Source organism: Oenanthe melanoleuca, chromosome 1, assembly GCF_029582105.1.
Source record: "Oenanthe melanoleuca isolate GR-GAL-2019-014 chromosome 1, OMel1.0, whole genome shotgun sequence".
NCBI lineage: Eukaryota > Metazoa > Chordata > Aves > Passeriformes > Muscicapidae > Oenanthe > Oenanthe melanoleuca.
In genome coordinates this window covers 107,576,535-107,585,160 of record NC_079333.1, presented here as the reverse complement: position 1 = coordinate 107,585,160, position 8,626 = coordinate 107,576,535, and positions in this window count along the sequence as shown.

The following is an 8,626-nucleotide window of genomic DNA, read 5'->3' as shown; positions in this document are numbered from 1 at the left end:
ACCTTTGTCCTGTATGTTAGAGCTAAAATATTTTGCTTTTACATTCTGTGAACAGACAATGGCTGGCAAATAGGTAATAGCTTTAAAGTTGATATAAAACAGCACTAATTTGCAAAACTATTAAACAAAAATCCATCTATTTGTCCACTCTGCAAATATTTAGCTCTGTTGGCTTTTTCCTACACAGATGGTGCAATAGTGCAGCTGGGTTAAGCCAACCCAGAGCTCTGAAGGAGGCTGCCTTCCCCTTCTTGTGCTCCTATTCACACAGCTGCCTTTGCACCCACGTGGCTGAACAGTACCTGAATCAGCTCAGTGATCTCACTTTGAAAAAACTCCCTTGGTTAGTTTGCAGCCAGATCAGAAAGCTGGCCTGGCTTACCAGGTGCTCCTTCATGTCAACAGCGAGGCAGCGAGTGGGCTGGGAGGGAAGTGCCTGGGCAGGAGGTGATGAAAGGGACAGGCTGCTCTGGAGATGTGCAGCTCCTTGCTGATCTCACTTAAAGCTCACAAACCATGCAGAAGTGTGGAGATGGAAATGAGCAGTGGGAAGGCAGGGGGAATTCTGAAAACAGCTTTTACTGAGGAAAGTTTTTTAAGAAGCAAGGTGCAGATAATCCTGCTGAAGTCAGAGACACGCTGGAGCTGGACTGCTCTGGGCACATGCATGAATTTTTGGGAGTTCAGAGCTGAAGGTGATGGCAGCTCTGCCTGCTCAGTACCCCAAGAGTCAGTCCCTTTATAAATTGATCTGAATGCACAAAAGTTAAGCCAGGAATTAAAAGGCAAGTTGAAGACCACACTTGGGCCTTCAGTAGAGTGGTTTTACTGTTCATAATAGCTGAACAAATGAGATAATAAAAACCTTGTGGCTTTCATGTAAAGATGAGAACTTTAGAGGCAGAGAATTGAGGCACATCATCATTTGCTGGAGATCACATAAACTCCTTGTTGTAGACCAAATCAAACACTGTATTTGATGTGATCTAGTGAGAAAATTACTGGTTTGGGGCTGGAGGAAGGCTTTGGAGATTGCTTTTAACAGGTCTTATTTCATGGAATTATATGCTAAAAATTATATCAGGGCAACCACTCCTCTCGCAGACACCAAACTTTAAAGCCTGTGCAAAATAATAGCACTGCTTAGTGGACCAGCTTTGAGATTCTTTTTTCCCAGAGACAAATACTGTGTTTTTTCTCTACTGCTTTCTTAGAAACTACTGAATTCTGTTTGCTAACATTCTTCCTCTGCAAGGATAATGAAAACCCCTGCATTCAGGAGTCTAATTGAGAAGTATTAAACGACCCAATTTTTACATGCAGTTTGTTATCAGTTCTGCTAACGATGGAGAGCCTGTACAATGTGAAAAAATAATAATTAAAAAAATATATAAATCACGTTTGCATTAGCAGCACAAATTACTAACCTGGGTTGTTTGTGTGGTATTTGGGAGAAGAATGCCTGGTTTTAAATTTTAATTCTTAAACCTCTGAGAACAGAAAACACTTCTGCATTATTTCCTCCAGCTCAGTCTTGCTCTGCTTCTTGGCAGCTGCTCTCATTGTTTGGGTACATTCATTTTCCTGCTGCAGGCTGTGCTCCAGGGCACCAGCTCCACAGGCACGGTCAGAAAGGCTCTTGGGCAGCTCCTCCTGCCTCCACAGAGCCCGGGGCTGAATCCAGGTCCCAAATCCCCGGGATGCTGTGCCAGGGCTGAATCCATGTCCCAAACCCCCGGGATGCTCTGCCAGGGCTGAATCCACATCCCAAATCCCCCGGGATGCTGTGCCAGAGCTGAATCCGTGTCCCAAACCCCCCGGGATGCTGTGCCAGGGCTGAATCCATGTCCCAAACCCCCGGGATGCTGTGCCAGAGCTGAATCCGTGTCCCAAACCCCCCGGGATGCTGTGCCAGGGCTGAATCCATGTCCCAAACCCCCGGGATGCTGTGCCAGAGCTGAATCCGTGTCCCAAACCCCCGGGATGCTGTGCCAGGGCTGAATCCATGTCCCAAACCCCCGGGATGCTGTGCCAGGGCTGAATCCACATCCCAAACCCCCGGGATGCTGTGCCAGGGCTGAATCCATGTCCCAAACCCCCGGGATGCCGTCCCAGAGCAGAATCCATGTCCCAAACCCCCCGTGGATGCTGTGCCAGAGCTGAATCCATGTCCCAAACCCCCAGGATGCTGTGCCAGAACAGAATCCATGTCCCAAACCCCCCGGGATGCTGTGCCAGGGCTGAATCCACATCCCAAACCCCCTGGGATGCTGTGCCAGGGTTGAATTCATGTCCCAAACCCCCGGGATGCTGTGCTAGAGCTGAATCCATGTCCCAAACCCCCGGGATGCTGTGCCAGGGATGAATCCACATCCCAAACCCCCAGAGATGCTGTGCCAGAGCTGAATCTACATCCCAAACCCCCAGAGATGCTGTGCCAGAGCTGAATCCATGTCCCAAACCCCCAGAGATGCTGTGCCAGAGCTGAATCCATGTCCCAAACCCCCAGGATGCTGTGCCAGAACAGAATCCATGTCCCAAACCCCCCGGGATGCTGTGCCAGGGCTGAATCCACATCCCAAACCCCCTGGGATGCTGTGCCAGGGTTGAATTCATGTCCCAAACCCCCGGGATGCTGTGCTAGAGCTGAATCCATGTCCCAAACCCCCGGGATGCTGTGCCAGAGCAGAATCCATGTCCCAAACCCCAGGGATGCTGTGCCAGAGCTGAATCCATGTCCCAAACCCCCGGGATGCTGTGCCAGGGTTGAATTCATGTCCCAAACCCCCAGGGATGCTGTGCCAGAGCTGAATCCGTGTCCCAAACCCCAGGGATGCTGTGCCAGGGTTGAATCCATGTCCCAAACCCCCGGGATGCTGTGCCAGGGCTGAATCCATGTCCCAAACCCCCGGGATGCTGTGCCAGAGCTGAATCCATGTCCCAAACCCCCCGGGATGCTGTGCCAGAGCTGAATCCATGTCCCAAACCCCAGGGATGCTGTGCCAGGGTTGAATCCATGTCCCAAACCCCCGGGATGCTGTGCCAGGGCTGAATCCATGTCCCAAACCCCCGGGATGCTGTGCCAGAGCTGAATCCATGTCCCAACCCCCCCGGGATGCTGTGCCAGGGCTGAATCCATGTCCCAAATCCCCCGGGATGCTGTGCCAGGGATGAATCCACATCCCAAACCCCCAGGGATGCTGTGCCAGGGATGAATCCACATCCCAAACCCCCAGGGATGCTGTGCCAGGGATGAATCCATGTCCCAAACCCCCCGTGGATGCTGTGCCAGGGCTGAAACCACATCCCAATCCCCCGGGATGCTGTGCCAGGGTTGAATCCACATCCCAAACCCCCCGGGATGCCGTCCCAGAGCTGAATCCATGTCCCAAACCCCCGGGATGCTGTGCCAGAGCTGAATCCATGTCCCAATCCCCCGGGATGCTGTGCCAGAGCAGAATCCATGTCCCAAACCCCAGGGATGCTGTGCCAGAGCTGAATCCATGTCCCAAACCCCCGGGATGCTGTGCCAGGGTTGAATTCATGTCCCAAACCCCCAGGGATGCTGTGCCAGAGCTGAATCCGTGTCCCAAACCCCAGGGATGCTGTGCCAGGGTTGAATCCATGTCCCAAACCCCCGGGATGCTGTGCCAGGGCTGAATCCATGTCCCAAACCCCCGGGATGCTGTGCCAGAGCTGAATCCATGTCCCAAACCCCCCGGGATGCTGTGCCAGAGCTGAATCCATGTCCCAAACCCCAGGGATGCTGTGCCAGGGTTGAATCCATGTCCCAAACCCCCGGGATGCTGTGCCAGGGCTGAATCCATGTCCCAAACCCCCGGGATGCTGTGCCAGAGCTGAATCCATGTCCCAACCCCCCCGGGATGCTGTGCCAGGGCTGAATCCATGTCCCAAATCCCCCGGGATGCTGTGCCAGGGATGAATCCACATCCCAAACCCCCAGGGATGCTGTGCCAGGGATGAATCCACATCCCAAACCCCCAGGGATGCTGTGCCAGGGATGAATCCATGTCCCAAACCCCCCGTGGATGCTGTGCCAGGGCTGAAACCACATCCCAATCCCCCGGGATGCTGTGCCAGGGTTGAATCCACATCCCAAACCCCCCGGGATGCCGTCCCAGAGCTGAATCCATGTCCCAAACCCCCGGGATGCTGTGCCAGAGCTGAATCCATGTCCCAATCCCCCGGGATGCTGTGCCAGAGCTGAATCCATGTCCCAAACCCCCAGGGATGCTGTGCCAGGGCTGAATCCATGTCCCAAACCCCCAGGGATGCTGTGCCAGGGTTGAATCCATGTCCCAAACCCCCAGGGATGCTGTGCCAGGGCTGAATCCATGTCCCAATCCCCCGGGATGCTGTGCCAGGGCTCAATCCATGTCCCAAACCCCAGGGATGCTGTGCCAGGGTTGAATCCACATCCCAAACCCCCAGGGATGCTGTGCCAGAGCTGAATCCACATCCCAAACCCCCCGGGATGCCGTCCCAGAGCAGAATCCATGTCCCAAACCCCAGGGATGCTGTGCCAGGGTTGAATCCATGTCCCAAACCCCAGGGATGCTGTGCCAGAGCTGAATCCATGTCCCAACCCCCCGTGGATGCTGTGCCAGGGCTGAATCCATGTCCCAAATCCCCCGGGATGCTGTGCCAGAGCTGAATCCATGTCCCAAACCCCCGGGATGCTGTGCCAGGGTTGAATCCATGTCCCAAACCCCCCGGGATGCTGTGCCAGGGCTGAATCCATGTCCCAAATCCCCCGGGATGCTGTGCCAGAGCTGAATCCATGTCCCAAACCCCCGGGATGCTGTGCCAGGGCTGAATCCATGTCCCAAACCCCCCGGGATGCTGTGCCAGAGCTGAATCCATGTCCCAAACCCCCGGGATGCTGTGCCAGGGCTGAATCCATGTCCCAAACCCCCCGGGATGCTGTGCCAGAGCTGAATCCATGTCCCAAACCCCCGGGATGCTGTGCCAGGGTTGAATCCATGTCCCAAACCCCAGGGATGCTGTGCCAGAGCTGAATCCATGTCCCAAACCCCCAGGATGCTGTGCCAGGGTTGAATCCATGTCCCAAACCCCAGGGATGCTGTGCCAGGGTTGAATCCATGTCCCAAACCCCAGGGATGCTGTGCCAGAGCCGCAGACACCGCGCTGCTTTTCCGTGCCTTATCTGATGCTCCGGCTCCGCCAGAACCGGTCCCGGTGACTCACGGCCACCTCATCCCAGCCAGGAGATGTTTTCCAGGCTGGATCCCACAAATCCCGGCGAATGATGCCTTGTTCCTGGCGGAGTCTTCCTCCGGGGAGGAACTGGATGGAGAGGGATAAAAATTTGAGTTTCCCAAGCCCCGTGTGAGTTCCGAGCGTTCCAGGCACCCCCCTCTCCTCTATGGGACAGCGCTTGCTGCTGAGAATTCAACTCCAGAATGGGCACAACCGAAATTCTGCTTTTCAAACCCAAATGGTTCCACACACAGTCGTTTCGGTACAAAGAAATTAAAATTTGCTATCAAGAAAGGCGCGTCTTTTCACCAAAATGCTTTCAAATGGGTGTTTTATTTTGTACGTTCACACCAGCATCTTGGGGTGTTAATAATTGTAAGGAAAGATTATAAAAATCTTAACGAAAGATTATTAAAATTTTAACATAGTAGTATTAAAGATATTAACACAAAATTTGAGAAACGCTGAAAAAACCCTGAAATTCGTCATTGCTAACTGTTGCTGTCTAGCAGAAACACGGGTGTTAGCAAAACCTCTATATACAAAGTAATGCAAAACTGTAAATTCTGAAATAGATTACTGACAAAAAAAAACCCAACAAAAACAAAAACAAAAATAAAAACAAAAACAAAAACCCCAAAAACAAAACAAAAAACCAAAAACAAACAAAAAAAACCCTTTTATCTTTGCAAATCCCTTGTGTTTGCAAGCTATGCAAACTATGTAAATAATAATCAAATAAGCCAGGCACCTAAGCAATAATAGAACAAAACTCTAGAGTGTCATTAAGCAGCCTAACCAAGAATAATTATTTTAAAAAATTATTTTCAGAAATGACTCTCCGTTAATAAGTTATCCCATTCGGTCTGACCCCATAGTTGACTTTGCCTTACAAAATGTATTTAAATGTATTTAAATGCATTTATTGGGCTCACACGAAGAAGTGTGGGGGGATTTTGGACTTGCAGGTTGCATTCTTTCTCGTATTCAGCTCCACAACACAAGTAAAAAACAAATAACGCCGTGTTTTAATCTGCCGTGTGAAACCCTGCATGACCTTGGTGTAAATTAATTTTGGCACCTGCACTGAAGGCAGCACGGGGAGTAAAATGTGGGATATTGGATTAGAGACTTCAGGTAAGCTGCTGTAAAAACCTGGAAAAGGCTCCTGTGTGCTCTGACTGACTAATACTTTCCATTACAAAGGGCTCCTTCCTTTCCATTATAAAAGGTTCTTTCTTTGGGAAGGGTTAACACCTCTGCTGTTCGTTGCAGGCCTTTGATATTTAGGAGGGGAAATCCCAGAGGCTCCAGTGGTTCCGATCCATTGCCCAGTGAAACGTGAGTCAGTCCTGCCCGGGCTGCAAAGGATTGGAAATCCTCCCTGATTCTCGCTGATTAAAATCAGGCTGACACCCACATGTGTCTGGCCTTCCCCCTCTGCACAGATGGCTCAAGTGCTCTTGAAACATCATTTAATGAGATTAAAACCCGAGCAGGAGATCTCAGCTGCCTGCAAAGCAGGAGTTTTTGGGGCAGGAACAGCCACGGGAGGAGATTTTTACACCTGCCCCTTTTATTGTGACTATACTTGTGACAGGGCTCCTAAATTCCTTTGCAATATTTCCATTGTAACAAGAAAGTCTCTCTAATAACTTCTGAAATATTTTTGAAGCCCCTAAATAAAGCTAAGAAACCTGCCAAAAATTTAATATACTTTAATACATCTAATAAGCCATTAACTAATTTCTAATAAATAACAAAGTGGGCTAATAAAAAATGGGATTTTTTACCCATCAACTCAAACTCTTGGTCTCATGCATTGGCTCAACGTTTTCCCCACTGTATATTTTTAAAAAATAAATGAAATGATATTTTTAAAAAATAAATATTAATATGCTATATGAATATAAAGTTTCTTCTCAGAAAGGGTATAAATGAACTTATTGTGTGTGCACAGCATTATGTTGGTCTTGCATATATTCTCTAAGCACATCAGAATAATTTAACAAGAAAACTGAGAAAACACAGTGTTATATACAAGATGTCACAAGGATAAAAGTGAAAACTTTAAAACTTGCTTTGTTTAAGAAAGCAAATTTCTTCCAAAGAGTAAAAACCTCACCTTTTTTCATAGTAAAAATCCAATAAAAGAGTTTTTCTAGAAATATGTCTGAATTCCCAAGCCCAGTTCCATCTCTGCCAAAACTGCTTTGATTTGGTCAAGACTTATTTGTCACCATCTAGAAATCCTGACCCAGTCCTTGGCTGCATCCAAACTCCAGTGACTTCCATTGATCTTTGTATCTAAGGGAGAAAAAATTGCAAATAATAAACATACAAACTACAAACATAGCATTTGCAGCAGAAAATAAGAATAACATCTAACTAGATTGCCAAAACTGATAATGTCAGCAATTAAAAGATGAATTGGGTTGTTGTTTACTATGTGGCACTCAAACAAAAGAAACTCTCTGTGATGGAACACCTGCAAGAGGGTCCAATAAGTAATTTTTATCAAATATGCAGCGTGTAAGAGAAAATAGGAGATACATATTCATAACAATATTTTATTTGTTGGATTTTCTTGTCCCAAAATGGAGAGAACAGCTTGTTTATACTGCAGAAGCTGTTCATATATTTCTGTACTCTCTTCCACGGATACAACTTGCAGGGCTTAAAAATTTCTTCAAACAACATCAGTGACAAGATTTTCACAGTTGTAAAAGCTATAAAAGCAAAAAATCCTTTTTATTTGCTTGGTTTAGCCATCTGAAGTTTTACTACCATGACAAAAATCCTAATGCAAAGTAGTAAATTGTTTCACACTCAGCATGTTTAAAATGGAACCAAACTTTAGAAAACTTTAAATTAATTATCTGAAGCTCTAAGTCAGAATGTTTTAGAAAAAATACTTCATGGTTTGAGCAAGGATCAGCTGGTAAATTACCTGAAATGAGAATGGCTGCTGAGTTTATGAGCTTTTTGAAGATGTTGGGTCAGTGAATAACTCCAGGAGAAATATTTTGACAGATATGGAATTTATATTTCAGAATTTCTCTTGGAAAGGAAGACTTAGAGTCATGGAAGGCTTGCATGTGTATATGACAAAAAATAATCCCCTGTTGAAAAGGGGAAAACCACTCCAAAAAGCTGAAGAAGTTTTGAAGTAGCTTCTTAAAATATTTCCAGTTTGTGATTGTTAGATCTTGTTTGATTAAGGAACCCCAACAAACGTGGAAATTCTCTGCACTGGCCATTGCTACTGCAGACTGCAAGAGCAGGGTGGCAACAGATCCCATTAAAATATATTTATTTTACAGCACAGGAGTGATCACAGCTCAGGAAGCTGAAGAAACAAGCAGCAAGCATGCATAAATTATAG